A 16,977-nucleotide genomic window follows, 5' to 3' on the forward strand; every position below is an offset into this window, starting at 1 on the left:
AAACTTAACTTGTGTACTAAATTTCACTTGAATAGAAGCGACAGTTTAAGAGATATCGTGATTTTCGAAAACAAGCTTTATATATTCCTTATTAAGTCGATTTGGGAAATACCAATAATAAAATACAAAGCTTTGATAGCAAGCCTGTGGTTTTTCGCAAATTGTGGTCCTAACGTTTTGATTCTGACGAAATCCATTCTTTGTAAGCATCTTGGATGTAAAAGGAACCTTCGTACTAAATTTTACTTGAATAGAAGCGACAGTTTAAGAGATATCTTAATTTTCGTAGACAAGTCTTATAATTTCTTTATTAAGTTGATTTGGGAAATACCAAAAATAAAATACAAAGCTTTGATAGCAAGCCTATGGTTTTTCGCAAAATGTGGACCCAACGTTTTGTTTCTATCGAAACCCGTTCTTAGTAAGCATCTAGGAGGTAAATAAAACCTGTGTACTATAAATAAAAAAGACTGATTAAGTTCCTTAATGTAATTAACACCAATTTTTTAAAAAATACATTAAATTCTTACCATTACCTAATGATCAATCTTTTGAACCATGGGGGCACATCACAAGATCTGTCAACAGCCCTTCTATATTCCTTTCTGTACTTAGCCCAAGATAAACCATTTTTAATGGCAGACCTGCCCATTCTTTGATGTCTTCACATTGCTCTCTATCTTTCATTCTTAATCCTGGAACTCAATGGTGAAAGGACCATAACCCTGGTATTATTTTCTGGAAATAAAAAAAGACTGATTAAGTCCCTTAATGTAATTAACACCAATTTTTTACAAAATACATTAAATTCTTACCATTACCTATCAATCAGTCTGTTGAACCATGAGGGCACCACATAAGATCTGTCAACAGCCCTTCTAGATATATAGATATCTTGATTTTCGAAGACAAGCCTTATAATTTTTTTATTAAGTTGATTTGGGAAATACCAATAAGAAAATACAAAGCTTTGATAGCAAGCCTGTGGTTTTTCACATACTGTGGTCCAAACGTTTTGATTCTGACGAAAACCGTTCTTAGTAAGCATCTAGGAGGTAAAACTTAACTTGTGTACTAAATTTCACTTGAATAGAAGCGACAGTTTAAGAGATATCGTGATTTTCGAAAACAAGCTTTATATATTGCTTATTAAGTTGATTTGGGAAATACCAAAAATAAAATACAAAGCTTTGATAGCAAGCCTGTGGTTTTTCGCAAATTATGGTCCTAACGTTTTGATTCTGACGAAATCCATTTTTTGTAAGCATGTAGGAGGTAAAAGGAACCTGTGTACTAAATTTCACTTGAATAGAAGCGACAGTTTAAGAGATATCTTGATTTTCGAAGAGAAGCCTTAAAATTTCCTTCTTAAGTTGATTTGGGAAATACCAAAAATAAAATACAAAGCTTTGATAGCAAGACTGTGGTTTTTTGATAATTGTGGTCCTAACGTTTTGATTCTATCGAAACCCGTTCTTAGTAAGCATCTAGGAGGTAAAACTTAACTTGTGTACTAAATTTCACTTGAATAGAAGCGACAGTTTAAGAGATATCGTGATTTTCGAAAACAAGCTTTATATATTCCTTATTAAGTCGATTTGGAAAATACCAATAATAAAATACAAAGCTTTGATAGCAAGCCTGTGGTTTTTCGCAAATTGTGGTCCTAACGTTTTGATTCTGACGAAATCCATTCTTTGTAAGCATCTTGGATGTAAAAGGAACCTTCGTACTAAATTTTACTTGAATAGAAGCGACAGTTTAAGAGATATCGTGATTTTCGAAAACAAGCTTTATATATTCCTTATTAAGTTGATTTGGGAAATACCAAAAATAAAATACAAAGCTTTGATAACAAGCCTGTGGTTTTTCGCAAATTATGGTCCTAACGTTTTGATTCTGACGAAATCCATTCTTTGTAAGCATGTAGGAGGTTAAAGGAACCTGTGTACTAAATTTGATTTGAATAGAATCGACAGTTTAAGAGATATTTTGATTTTCGAAGACAAGCCTTAAAATTTCCTTCTTATGTTGATTTGGGAAATTTTAAAAAATAAAATACAAAGCTTTGATAGCAACCCTGAGATTTTACACAAATTGTGGTCCCAACGTTTTGATTCTTTCAAAACCCGTTCTTAGTAAGCATCTAGGATGTAAAAGGAACCTTTGTACTAAATTTCACTTGAATAGAAGCGACAGTTTAAGAGATATCTTGATTTTCGAAAACAAGCCTTATAATTTCCTTATTAAGTTGATTTGGGAAACACCAAAAAAAAACAAAAAACAAAGCTTTGATAGATAGCATGTGGTTTTTTGATAATTGTGGTCCTAACGTTTTGATTCTGACGAAATCCATTCTTTGTAAGCATGTAGGAGGTAAAAAGAACCTGTGTACTAAATTTCACTTGAATAGAAGCGACAGTTTAAAAGATATCCTGATTTTCGAAAACAAGCCTTATAATTTCCTTATTAAGTTGATTTGGAAAATACCAAAAATAAAATACAAAGCTTTGATAGCAAGCCTGTGGTTTTTCGAAAATTGTAATCCTATCGTTTTGATTCTGACAAAATCCATTTTTTGTAAGCTTGTAGGAGGTAAAAGGAACCCTTTAAACTAAATATCACTTGAATAAAAGCGACAGTTTAAGAGATATCCTGATTTTCAAAGACAAGCCTTATAATTTCTTACTAAGTTGATTTGGGAAATACTAAAAATAAAATACAAAGCTTTGATAGTAAGCCTGTGGTTTTTCGCAAATTGTGGTCCTAACGTTTTGATTCTGACAAAACCAGTTCTTAGTAAGCATCTAGGAGGTAAAAGGAACCTGTGTACTAAATTTCGCTTGAATAGAATCGACAGTTTAAGAGATATCTTGATTTTCGAAGACAAGCCTTAAAATTTCCTTCTTAAGTTGATTTGGGAAATACCAAAAATAAAATACAAAGCTTTGATTGCAAGCCTGTGGTTTTACAGAAATTGTGGTCCCAACGTTTTGATTCTATCGAAACCCGTTCTTAGTAAGCATCTAGGATGTAAAAGGAACCTTCGTACTAAATTTCACTTGAATAGAAGAGACAGTTTAAGAGATATCGTGATTTTCGAAAACAAGCTTTATATATTCCTTATTAAGTTGATTTGGGAAATACCAATAATAAAATACAAAGCTTTGATAGCAAGCCTGTGGTTTTTCGCAAAATGTGGTCCTAACTTTTTGATTCTGACGAAATTCATTCTTAGTTAGCATTTAGGAGGTAAAAGGAACATTTGTACTAAATTTCACTTGAATAGAAGCGATAGTTTAAGAGATATCTTGATTTTCGTAGACAAGTCTTATAATTTCTTTATTAAAATGATTTGGGAAATACCAAAAATAAAATACAAAGCTTTGATAGCAAGCCTATGGTTTTTCGCAAATTGTGGTCCCAACGTTTTAATTCTATCGAAACCCGTTCTTAGTAAGCATCTAGAAGGTAAAAGAAACCTGTGTACTATAAATAAAAAAGACTGATTAAGTCCCTTAATGTAATTAACACCAATTTTTAAAAAAATACATTAAATTCTTACCATTACCTAATGATCAATCTGTTGAACCATGGGGGCACATCACAAGATCTGTCAACAGCCCTTCTATATTCCTCTCTGTACTTAGCACTGGATAAACCATTTTTAATGGCAGACCTGCCCATTTCTTGATGTCTTCACATTGCTCTCTGTCTTTCATTCTTCATCCTGGAACTCAAAGGTGAAAGGACCATAACCCTGGTATTATTTTCTGGAAATAAAAAAAAAGACTGATTAAGTCCCTTAATGTAATTAACACCAATTTTTTACAAAATACATTACATTCTTACCATTACCTATCAATCAGTCTGTTGAACCATGGGGGCACCACATAAGATCTGTCAACAGCCCTTCTATATATATAGATATCTTGATTTTCAAAAACAAGCCTTATAATTTTTTAATTTAGTTAATTTTAGAAATACCAATAAGAAAATACAAAGCTCTGATAGCAAGCCTGTGGTTTTTCACATATTGCGGTCCAAACGTTTTGATTCTGACGAAAACCGTTCTTAGTAAGCATTTAGGAGGTAAAACTGAACTTGTGTACTAAATTTCACTTGAATAGAAGCGACAGTTTAAGAGATATCGTGATTTTCGAAAACAAGCTTTATATATTGCTTATTAAGTTGATTTGGGAAATACCAAAAATAAAATACAAAGCTTTGATAGCAAGCCTGTGGTTTTTCGCAAATTATGGTCCTAACGTTTTGATTCTGACGAAATACATTTTTTGTAAGCATGTAGGAGGTAAAAGGAACCTGTGTACTAAATTTCACTTGAATAGAAGCGACAGTTTAAGAGATATCTTGATTTTCGAAGAGAAGCCTTAAAATTTCCTTCTTAAGTTGATTTGGGAAATACCAAAAATAAAATACAAAGCTTTGATAGCAAGACTGTGGTTTTTTGATAATTGTGGTCCTAACGTTTTGATTCTATCGAAACCCGTTCTTAGTAAGCATCTAGGAGGTAAAACTTAACTTGTGTACTAAATTTCACTTGAATAGAAGCGACAGTTTAAGAGATATCGTGATTTTCGAAAACAAGCTTTATATATTCCTTATTAAGTCGATTTGGGAAATACCAATAATAAAATACAAAGCTTTGATAGCAAGCCTGTGGTTTTTCGCAAATTGTGGTCCTAACGTTTTGATTCTGACGAAATCCATTCTTTGTAAGCATCTTGGATGTAAAAGGAACCTTCGTACTAAATTTTACTTGAATAGAAGCGACAGTTTAAGAGATATCTTGATTTTCGTAGACAAGTCTTATAATTTCTTTATTAAGTTGATTTGGGAAATACCAAAAATAAAATACAAAGCTTTGATAGCAAGCCTATGGTTTTTCGCAAAATGTGGACCCAACGTTTTGTTTCTATCGAAACCCGTTCTTAGTAAGCATCTAGGAGGTAAATAAAACCTGTGTACTATAAATAAAAAAGACTGATTAAGTCCCTTAATGTAATTAACACCAATTTTTTAAAAAATACATTAAATTCTTACCATTACCTAATGATCAATCTTTTGAACCATGGGGGCACATCACAAGATCTGTCAACAGCCCTTCTATATTCCTTTCTGTACTTAGCCCAAGATAAACCATTTTTAATGGCAGACCTGCCCATTCTTTGATGTCTTCACATTGCTCTCTATCTTTCATTCTTAATCCTGGAACTCAATGGTGAAAGGACCATAACCCTGGTATTATTTTCTGGAAATAAAAAAAGACTGATTAAGTCCCTTAATGTAATTAACACCAATTTTTTACAAAATACATTAAATTCTTACCATTACCTATCAATCAGTCTGTTGAACCATGAGGGCACCACATAAGATCTGTCAACAGCCCTTCTAGATATATAGATATCTTGATTTTCGAAGACAAGCCTTATATTTTTTTTATTAAGTTGATTTGGGAAATACCAATAAGAAAATACAAAGCTTTGATAGCAAGCCTGTGGTTTTTCACATACTGTGGTCCAAACGTTTTGATTCTGACGAAAACCGTTCTTAGTAAGCATCTAGGAGGTAAAACTTAACTTGTGTACTAAATTTCACTTGAATAGAAGCGACAGTTTAAGAGATATCGTGATTTTCGAAAACAAGCTTTATATATTGCTTATTAAGTTGATTTGGGAAATACCAAAAATAAAATACAAAGCTTTGATAGCAAGCCTGTGGTTTTTCGCAAATTATGGTCCTAACGTTTTGATTCTGACGAAATCCATTTTTTGTAAGCATGTAGGAGGTAAAAGGAACCTGTGTACTAAATTTCACTTGAATAGAAGCGACAGTTTAAGAGATATCTTGATTTTCGAAGAGAAGCCTTAAAATTTCCTTCTTAAGTTGATTTGGGAAATACCAAAAATAAAATACAAAGCTTTGATAGCAAGACTGTGGTTTTTTGATTATTGTGGTCCTAACGTTTTGATTCTATCGAAACCCGTTCTTAGTAAGCATCTAGGAGGTAAAACTTAACTTGTGTACTAAATTTCACTTGAATAGAAGCGACAGTTTAAGAGATATCGTGATTTTCGAAAACAAGCTTTATATATTCCTTATTAAGTCGATTTGGGAAATACCAATAATAAAATACAAAGCTTTGATAGCAAGCCTGTGGTTTTTCGCAAATTGTGGTCCTAACGTTTTGATTCTGACGAAATCCATTCTTTGTAAGCATCTTGGATGTAAAAGGAACCTTCGTACTAAATTTTACTTGAATAGAAGCGACAGTTTAAGAGATATCTTAATTTTCGTAGACAAGTCTTATAATTTCTTTATTAAGTTGATTTGGGAAATACCAAAAATAAAATACAAAGCTTTGATAGCAAGCCTATGGTTTTTCGCAAAATGTGGACCCAACGTTTTGTTTCTATCGAAACCCGTTCTTAGTAAGCATCTAGGAGGTAAATAAAACCTGTGTACTATAAATAAAAAAGACTGATTAAGTTCCTTAATGTAATTAACACCAATTTTTTAAAAAATACATTAAATTCTTACCATTACCTAATGATCAATCTTTTGAACCATGGGGGCACATCACAAGATCTGTCAACAGCCCTTCTATATTCCTTTCTGTACTTAGCCCTGGATAAACCATTTTTAATGGCAGACCTGCCCATTCTTTGATGTCTTCACATTGCTCTCTATCTTTCATTCTTAATCCTGGAACTCAATGGTGAAAGGACCATAACCCTGGTATTGTTTTCTGGAAATAAAAAAAGACTGATTAAGTCCCTTAATGTAATTAACACCAATTTTTTACAAAATACATTAAATTCTTACCATTACCTATCAATCAGTCTGTTGAACCATGAGGGCACCACATAAGATCTGTCAACAGCCCTTCTAGATATATAGATATCTTGATTTTCGAAGACAAGCCTTATAATTTTTTTATTAAGTTGATTTGGGAAATACCAATAAGAAAATACAAAGCTTTGATAGCAAGCCTGTGGTTTTTCACATACTGTGGTCCAAACGTTTTGATTCTGACGAAAACCGTTCTTAGTAAGCATCTAGGAGGTAAAACTTAACTTGTGTACTAAATTTCACTTGAATAGAAGCGACAGTTTAAGAGATATCGTGATTTTCGAAATCAAGCTTTATATATTGCTTATTAAGTTGATTTGAGAAATACCAAAAATAAAATACAAAGCTTTGATAGCAAGCCTGTGGTTTTTCGCAAATTATGGTCCTAACGTTTTGATTCTGACGAAATCCATTTTTTGTAAGCATGTAGGAGGTAAAAGGAACCTGTGTACTAAATTTCACTTGAATAGAAGCGACAGTTTAAGAGATATCTTGATTTTCGAAGAGAAGCCTTAAAATTTCCTTCTTAAGTTGATTTGGGAAATACCAAAAATAAAATACAAAGCTTTGATAGCAAGACTGTGGTTTTTTGATAATTGTGGTCCTAACGTTTTGATTCTATCGAAACCCGTTCTTAGTAAGCATCTAGGAGGTAAAACTTAACTTGTGTACTAAATTTCACTTGAATAGAAGCGACAGTTTAAGAGATATCGTGATTTTCGAAAACAAGCTTTATATATTCCTTATTAAGTCGATTTGGGAAATACCAATAATAAAATACAAAGCTTTGATAGCAAGCCTGTGGTTTTTCGCAAATTGTGGTCCTAACGTTTTGATTCTGACGAAATCCATTCTTTGTAAGCATCTTGGATGTAAAAGGAACCTTCGTACTAAATTTTACTTGAATAGAAGCGACAGTTTAAGAGATATCTTAATTTTCGTAGACAAGTCTTATAATTTCTTTATTAAGTTGATTTGGGAAATACCAAAAATAAAATACAAAGCTTTGATAGCAAGCCTATGGTTTTTCGCAAAATGTGGACCCAACGTTTTGTTTCTATCGAAACCCGTTCTTAGTAAGCATCTAGGAGGTAAATAAAACCTGTGTACTATAAATAAAAAAGACTGATTAAGTTCCTTAATGTAATTAACACCAATTTTTTAAAAAATACATTAAATTCTTACCATTACCTAATGATCAATCTTTTGAACCATGGGGGCACATCACAAGATCTGTCAACAGCCCTTCTATATTCCTTTCTGTACTTAGCCCTGGATAAACCATTTTTAATGGCAGACCTGCCCATTCTTTGATGTCTTCACATTGCTCTCTATCTTTCATTCTTAATCCTGGAACTCAATGGTGAAAGGACCATAACCCTGGTATTATTTTCTGGAAATAAAAAAAGACTGATTAAGTCCCTTAATGTAATTAACACCAATTTTTTACAAAATACATTAAATTCTTACCATTACCTATCAATCAGTCTGTTGAACCATGAGGGCACCACATAAGATCTGTCAACAGCCCTTCTAGATATATAGATATCTTGATTTTCGAAGACAAGCCTTATAATTTTTTTATTAAGTTGATTTGGGAAATACCAATAAGAAAATACAAAGCTTTGATAGCAAGCCTGTGGTTTTTCACATACTGTGGTCCAAACGTTTTGATTCTGACGAAAACCGTTCTTAGTAAGCATCTAGGAGGTAAAACTTAACTTGTGTACTAAATTTCACTTGAATAGAAGCGACAGTTTAAGAGATATCGTGATTTTCGAAAACAAGCTTTATATATTGCTTATTAAGTTGATTTGAGAAATACCAAAAATAAAATACAAAGCTTTGATAGCAAGCCTGTGGTTTTTCGCAAATTATGGTCCTAACGTTTTGATTCTGACGAAATCCATTTTTTGTAAGCATGTAGGAGGTAAAAGGAACCTGTGTACTAAATTTCACTTGAATAGAAGCGACAGTTTAAGAGATATCTTGATTTTCGAAGAGAAGCCTTAAAATTTCCTTCTTAAGTTGATTTGGGAAATACCAAAAATAAAATACAAAGCTTTGATAGCAAGACTGTGGTTTTTTGATAATTGTGGTCCTAACGTTTTGATTCTATCGAAACCCGTTCTTAGTAAGCATCTAGGAGGTAAAACTTAACTTGTGTACTAAATTTCACTTGAATAGAAGCGACAGTTTAAGAGATATCGTGATTTTCGAAAACAAGCTTTATATATTCCTTATTAAGTCGATTTGGGAAATACCAATAATAAAATACAAAGCTTTGATAGCAAGCCTGTGGTTTTTCGCAAATTGTGGTCCTAACGTTTTGATTCTGACGAAATCCATTCTTTGTAAGCATCTTGGATGTAAAAGGAACCTTCGTACTAAATTTTACTTGAATAGAAGCGACAGTTTAAGAGATATCTTAATTTTCGTAGACAAGTCTTATAATTTCTTTATTAAGTTGATTTGGGAAATACCAAAAATAAAATACAAAGCTTTGATAGCAAGCCTATGGTTTTTCGCAAAATGTGGACCCAACGTTTTGTTTCTATCGAAACCCGTTCTTAGTAAGCATCTAGGAGGTAAATAAAACCTGTGTACTATAAATAAAAAAGACTGATTAAGTTCCTTAATGTAATTAACACCAATTTTTTAAAAAATACATTAAATTCTTACCATTACCTAATGATCAATCTTTTGAACCATGGGGGCACATCACAAGATCTGTCAACAGCCCTTCTATATTCCTTTCTGTACTTAGCCCAAGATAAACCATTTTTAATGGCAGACCTGCCCATTCTTTGATGTCTTCACATTGCTCTCTATCTTTCATTCTTAATCCTGGAACTCAATGGTGAAAGGACCATAACCCTGGTATTATTTTCTGGAAATAAAAAAAGACTGATTAAGTCCCTTAATGTAATTAACACCAATTTTTTACAAAATACATTAAATTCTTACCATTACCTATCAATCAGTCTGTTGAACCATGAGGGCACCACATAAGATCTGTCAACAGCCCTTCTAGATATATAGATATCTTGATTTTCGAAGACAAGCCTTATAATTTTTTTATTAAGTTGATTTGGGAAATACCAATAAGAAAATACAAAGCTTTGATAGCAAGCCTGTGGTTTTTCACATACTGTGGTCCAAACGTTTTGATTCTGACGAAAACCGTTCTTAGTAAGCATCTAGGAGGTAAAACTTAACTTGTGTACTAAATTTCACTTGAATAGAAGCGACAGTTTAAGAGATATCGTGATTTTCGAAAACAAGCTTTATATATTGCTTATTAAGTTGATTTGGGAAATACCAAAAATAAAATACAAAGCTTTGATAGCAAGCCTGTGGTTTTTCGCAAATTATGGTCCTAACGTTTTGATTCTGACGAAATCCATTTTTTGTAAGCATGTAGGAGGTAAAAGGAACCTGTGTACTAAATTTCACTTGAATAGAAGCGACAGTTTAAGAGATATCTTGATTTTCGAAGAGAAGCCTTAAAATTTCCTTCTTAAGTTGATTTGGGAAATACCAAAAATAAAATACAAAGCTTTGATAGCAAGACTGTGGTTTTTTGATAATTGTGGTCCTAACGTTTTGATTCTATCGAAACCCGTTCTTAGTAAGCATCTAGGAGGTAAAACTTAACTTGTGTACTAAATTTCACTTGAATAGAAGCGACAGTTTAAGAGATATCGTGATTTTCGAAAACAAGCTTTATATATTCCTTATTAAGTCGATTTGGAAAATACCAATAATAAAATACAAAGCTTTGATAGCAAGCCTGTGGTTTTTCGCAAATTGTGGTCCTAACGTTTTGATTCTGACGAAATCCATTCTTTGTAAGCATCTTGGATGTAAAAGGAACCTTCGTACTAAATTTTACTTGAATAGAAGCGACAGTTTAAGAGATATCGTGATTTTCGAAAACAAGCTTTATATATTCCTTATTAAGTTGATTTGGGAAATACCAAAAATAAAATACAAAGCTTTGATAACAAGCCTGTGGTTTTTCGCAAATTATGGTCCTAACGTTTTGATTCTGACGAAATCCATTCTTTGTAAGCATGTAGGAGGTTAAAGGAACCTGTGTACTAAATTTGATTTGAATAGAATCGACAGTTTAAGAGATATTTTGATTTTCGAAGACAAGCCTTAAAATTTCCTTCTTATGTTGATTTGGGAAATTTTAAAAAATAAAATACAAAGCTTTGATAGCAACCCTGAGATTTTACACAAATTGTGGTCCCAACGTTTTGATTCTTTCAAAACCCGTTCTTAGTAAGCATCTAGGATGTAAAAGGAACCTTTGTACTAAATTTCACTTGAATAGAAGCGACAGTTTAAGAGATATCTTGATTTTCGAAAACAAGCCTTATAATTTCCTTATTAAGTTGATTTGGGAAACACCAAAAAAAAACAAAAAACAAAGCTTTGATAGATAGCATGTGGTTTTTTGATAATTGTGGTCCTAACGTTTTGATTCTGACGAAATCCATTCTTTGTAAGCATGTAGGAGGTAAAAAGAACCTGTGTACTAAATTTCACTTGAATAGAAGCGACAGTTTAAAAGATATCCTGATTTTCGAAAACAAGCCTTATAATTTCCTTATTAAGTTGATTTGGAAAATACCAAAAATAAAATACAAAGCTTTGATAGCAAGCCTGTGGTTTTTCGAAAATTGTAATCCTATCGTTTTGATTCTGACAAAATCCATTTTTTGTAAGCTTGTAGGAGGTAAAAGGAACCCTTTAAACTAAATATCACTTGAATAAAAGCGACAGTTTAAGAGATATCCTGATTTTCAAAGACAAGCCTTATAATTTCTTACTAAGTTGATTTGGGAAATACTAAAAATAAAATACAAAGCTTTGATAGTAAGCCTGTGGTTTTTCGCAAATTGTGGTCCTAACGTTTTGATTCTGACAAAACCAGTTCTTAGTAAGCATCTAGGAGGTAAAAGGAACCTGTGTACTAAATTTCGCTTGAATAGAATCGACAGTTTAAGAGATATCTTGATTTTCGAAGACAAGCCTTAAAATTTCCTTCTTAAGTTGATTTGGGAAATACCAAAAATAAAATACAAAGCTTTGATTGCAAGCCTGTGGTTTTACAGAAATTGTGGTCCCAACGTTTTGATTCTATCGAAACCCGTTCTTAGTAAGCATCTAGGATGTAAAAGGAACCTTCGTACTAAATTTCACTTGAATAGAAGAGACAGTTTAAGAGATATCGTGATTTTCGAAAACAAGCTTTATATATTCCTTATTAAGTTGATTTGGGAAATACCAATAATAAAATACAAAGCTTTGATAGCAAGCCTGTGGTTTTTCGCAAAATGTGGTCCTAACTTTTTGATTCTGACGAAATTCATTCTTAGTTAGCATTTAGGAGGTAAAAGGAACATTTGTACTAAATTTCACTTGAATAGAAGCGATAGTTTAAGAGATATCTTGATTTTCGTAGACAAGTCTTATAATTTCTTTATTAAAATGATTTGGGAAATACCAAAAATAAAATACAAAGCTTTGATAGCAAGCCTATGGTTTTTCGCAAATTGTGGTCCCAACGTTTTAATTCTATCGAAACCCGTTCTTAGTAAGCATCTAGAAGGTAAAAGAAACCTGTGTACTATAAATAAAAAAGACTGATTAAGTCCCTTAATGTAATTAACACCAATTTTTAAAAAAATACATTAAATTCTTACCATTACCTAATGATCAATCTGTTGAACCATGGGGGCACATCACAAGATCTGTCAACAGCCCTTCTATATTCCTCTCTGTACTTAGCACTGGATAAACCATTTTTAATGGCAGACCTGCCCATTTCTTGATGTCTTCACATTGCTCTCTGTCTTTCATTCTTCATCCTGGAACTCAAAGGTGAAAGGACCATAACCCTGGTATTATTTTCTGGAAATAAAAAAAAAGACTGATTAAGTCCCTTAATGTAATTAACACCAATTTTTTACAAAATACATTACATTCTTACCATTACCTATCAATCAGTCTGTTGAACCATGGGGGCACCACATAAGATCTGTCAACAGCCCTTCTATATATATAGATATCTTGATTTTCAAAAACAAGCCTTATAATTTTTTAATTTAGTTAATTTTAGAAATACCAATAAGAAAATACAAAGCTCTGATAGCAAGCCTGTGGTTTTTCACATATTGCGGTCCAAACGTTTTGATTCTGACGAAAACCGTTCTTAGTAAGCATTTAGGAGGTAAAACTGAACTTGTGTACTAAATTTCACTTGAATAGAAGCGACAGTTTAAGAGATATCTTGATTTTCGAAAAGAAGCCTTATAATTTCATTATTAAGTTGATTTGGGAAACACCAAAAAAAAAATACAAAGCTTTGATAGCTAGCCTGTGGTTTTACACAAATTGTGGTCCCAACGTTTTTATTCTATCGAAACCCGTTTTTAGTAAGCATCTAGGAGGTAAAAGGAACCTTCGTACTAAATTTCATTTGAATAGAAGCGACAGTTTAAGAGATATCGTGATTTTCGAAAACAAGCTTTATATATTCCTTATTAAGTTGATTTGGGAAAAAACAAAAATAAAATACAAAGCTTTGATAGCAAGCCTGTGGTTTTTCGCAAATTGTGGTCCTAACGTTTTGATTCTGACGAAATTCATTCTTAGTTAGCATTTAGGAGGTAAAAGGAACATGTGTACTAAATTTCACTTGAATAGAAGCGATAGTTTAAGAGATATCTTGATTTTCGTAGACAAGTCTTATAATTTCTTTATTAAGTTGATTTGGGAAATACCAAAAATAAAATACAAAGCTTTGATAGCAAGCCTATGGTTTTTCGCAAATTGTGGTCCCAACATATTGATTCTATCGAAACCCGTTCTTAGTAAGCAGCTAGGAGGTAAAAGAAACTTGTGTACTATAAATAAAAAAAGATTGATAAAGTCCCTTAATGTAATTAACACCAATTTTTTACAAAATACATTAAATTCTTACCATTACCTAATGATCAATCTCTTGAACCATGGGGGCACATCACAAGATCTGTCAACAGCCTTTCTATATTCCTCTCTGTACTTAGCCCTGGATAAACCATTTTTAATGACAGACCTGCCCATTCTTTGATGTCTTCACATTGCTCTCTATCTTTCATTATTCATCCTGGAACTCAATAATGAAAGGACCATAACCCTGGTATTATTTTCTGGAAATAACAAAAGACTGATTAAGTCCCTTAATGTAATTAACACCAATTTTTTACAAAATACATTAAATTCTTAACATTATCTAATGATCAATCTGTTGAATCATGGGGGCACCACACAAGATCTGTCATAAGCCCTTCTATATTCCTCTCTGTACTGAGCCCTGGATAAACCATTTCATGGCAGACCTGCCCATACTTTGATGTCTTCACATTGCTCTGTCTTTCATTCTTCATCCTGGAACTCAATGGTGAAAGGACCATAACCCTCGTATTATTTTTTTATCTTTTTTTTTTATTATTATTTTTTTAATTTTTAATTTTTTTTTTTTTTTTTTTTATTTTTTTTTTAATTTTTAAAAATTTTTTTTTATAATTTTTTACAATTTTTTTTAAATTATTTTTTTTATTATTATTATTTTTTTTTTTTTATTTTTTTAAATATTTTTTTTTTAATTTTTTAAATTTTATTTTTTATTTTTTTTTTATTTTTTTTTTCATTTTTTTTTTTCATTTTTCATTTTTTTTTTAGATAAATTTTTTTTTTTATTTCTTTTTTGAGAATTCACTATCCAGGGACTGATTTCACTGTAGACCAGTGGTTCCCAAACATTCAGTAAATTTTTTTTTTTTTTTTATAAAATTTTTTTTTTTAATTTTTTTTTTTTTTTTTTAGTAAATTTTTTTTATTATTATTTTTTTTTTTTTTTATTTTTTTAAATATTTTTTTTTTAATTTTTTAAATTTTATTTTTTATTTTTTTTTATTTTTTTTTTTCATTTTTTTTTTCATTTTTCATTTTTTTTTTAGATAAATTTTTTTTTTTATTTCTTTTTTGAGAATTCACTATCCAGGGACTGATTTCACTGTAGACCAGTGGTTCCCAAACTTTTTTGTCTTATAGACCCCTTGACATGTTTTCTGCTTTTCGGTAGACCCACTGCTTAACTTATATTTTTTTTTTAATTTTTTATTATTTTTATTTTTTTCTTTTTTTTTTCTTTTTTTTTTAATTTTTAATTTTTTTTTTTTATAATTTTTTTTTTTTTTTTTTTTAATTTTTTTTTTAATAATTTTTTTAAATTGTTTATATATTTTTTATTTTTTTTGAATTTTTTGAATTTTTTAAAAATTTTTTTATTATTCATTTTTTATTTTTTTAATTTTTTATTTATTTTTTTTATTATTATTTGTATTATTTTTTTTTTAATTTAAAAAAAAAATTTTTTATTTTTTATTTAATTTTTTTAATTTTTTTTTTTCATTTTCAATTTTTTTTTTTTATTTTTTTAAATTTTTTGTTTTTATTTTCTTTTTTTTAATTTTTTTTATATTTTTTTTTTTTTAGATAAATTTTTATTTTATTTTTTTTTTTCGAGAATTCACTATCCTGGGACTGACTTCACTGTAGACTCTAGAGTATTCTAGACCTAGATATACTTTTCTTGATCTCTTACATAGATCTAAATCTATATTGTAAAATTCTAGATCTAGATCTATAATATGTCTACTTCGGGATTGTAGCATTCACCAACCTATGCTTAGATAAGTTAGATCGTGATTTTCTAAATCAAGTAGATCATACTCTTACTCTTACATATCTATCTTAATATCTAGAATCTAGACTTGTGACTCTTTCGGCTTCTGTTGCCAGAGTAATTTCCATGTTTAAACCAATTTTAATTTCTAGATCTACGAAGTTTACACGATTCTTTAAAAAAATTATTTGATTTAAGAAATTGTTGGATAAAATTAAACTTTAAAAAGAATTAAGCAAAGTTATAGATCTCTAGATTCTTATCTACGTAAGACTAATAAGTTCACTTCAGCTGTGAGCCTGTGTTAAAGCGTCCATTGACAATCAATCATATTAGAGAAAAAAATCACGCGAACCAATCGGATTATTCTTGTCTGTAAACAGAAGATATATATATATGTCTTAGCAGTTCTTTTTATAGTCAAGAAACGCATTTATATAGGAGGGAAGAAACTTCAAACTTAAATCATTAATTTCAAAACATGGCGGGCTCCCTTTAACCATTGTGTATGAATATCAAGTAAAAACAATGAATCTTTTGGTCATTTTAAGCTCTTATATGACAAGGTGACCATTATTAAATGCATTTTTTACATAAAAAAATAATATTTTTCAATGTAATCATTAAGTAAAATGCGTGCAGCACGGGGCTTTAATGCATGAATGCTTACAAATAGTGGCGTCCCATACACGACAGCAGGATGCTGGGGGATAATGTGCTGCTCCATGCAGCCAGTCTGCCAATGTGTGTGTGTGTATGTGTGTGACAGTGTGTGAGGGATTATAAATAAGCGAGAAAAAAAAAGAAAGATTACTAAGATGCATCACTTTTTAATTGAAGATTGGGTGGTAGTGCAAAAAAAAAATCCACCAATGCACCCACTCATCATTGACAGAAAAAAAAAATAATTCCAAATATTATCTATTAAAGGCATTAACTTCATATGACCATAATATATATAAAGGCTAAAAAAAAAATCGATATCAATTTCCGCCTTATCTTAAAATATTACATGTTGACAGCATCATAAATCAAAATATAACTTCGCAGATCTATTAACTAATTTTACTATACGACTAGATATAAGCCTAGATCTATTTTAATTCAATATTTATTTCAACTTTATCTTCATAATAATACATGTCAATGGCACCTTAAATTTTAATCAAATTATAACTTCACAGAACTATTTATGTCTCTAAGTAGACCTTGCTACCACTGGCCAGATTTTTTGCGTTGTCTAGGCGCTGGATCAAGACTAAACGTATTTTCCAAGGGGGGAATAACCTAGTTGATTTTTAATATCGCCAGCTAAAAACTGATATGGAAAAAAACAACAACAAAAAAAAAAAAAACAGAAA

The sequence above is a fragment of the Biomphalaria glabrata genome, chromosome 6, assembly GCF_947242115.1.
Source record: "Biomphalaria glabrata chromosome 6, xgBioGlab47.1, whole genome shotgun sequence".
Taxonomy (NCBI): Eukaryota; Metazoa; Mollusca; class Gastropoda; family Planorbidae; genus Biomphalaria; species Biomphalaria glabrata.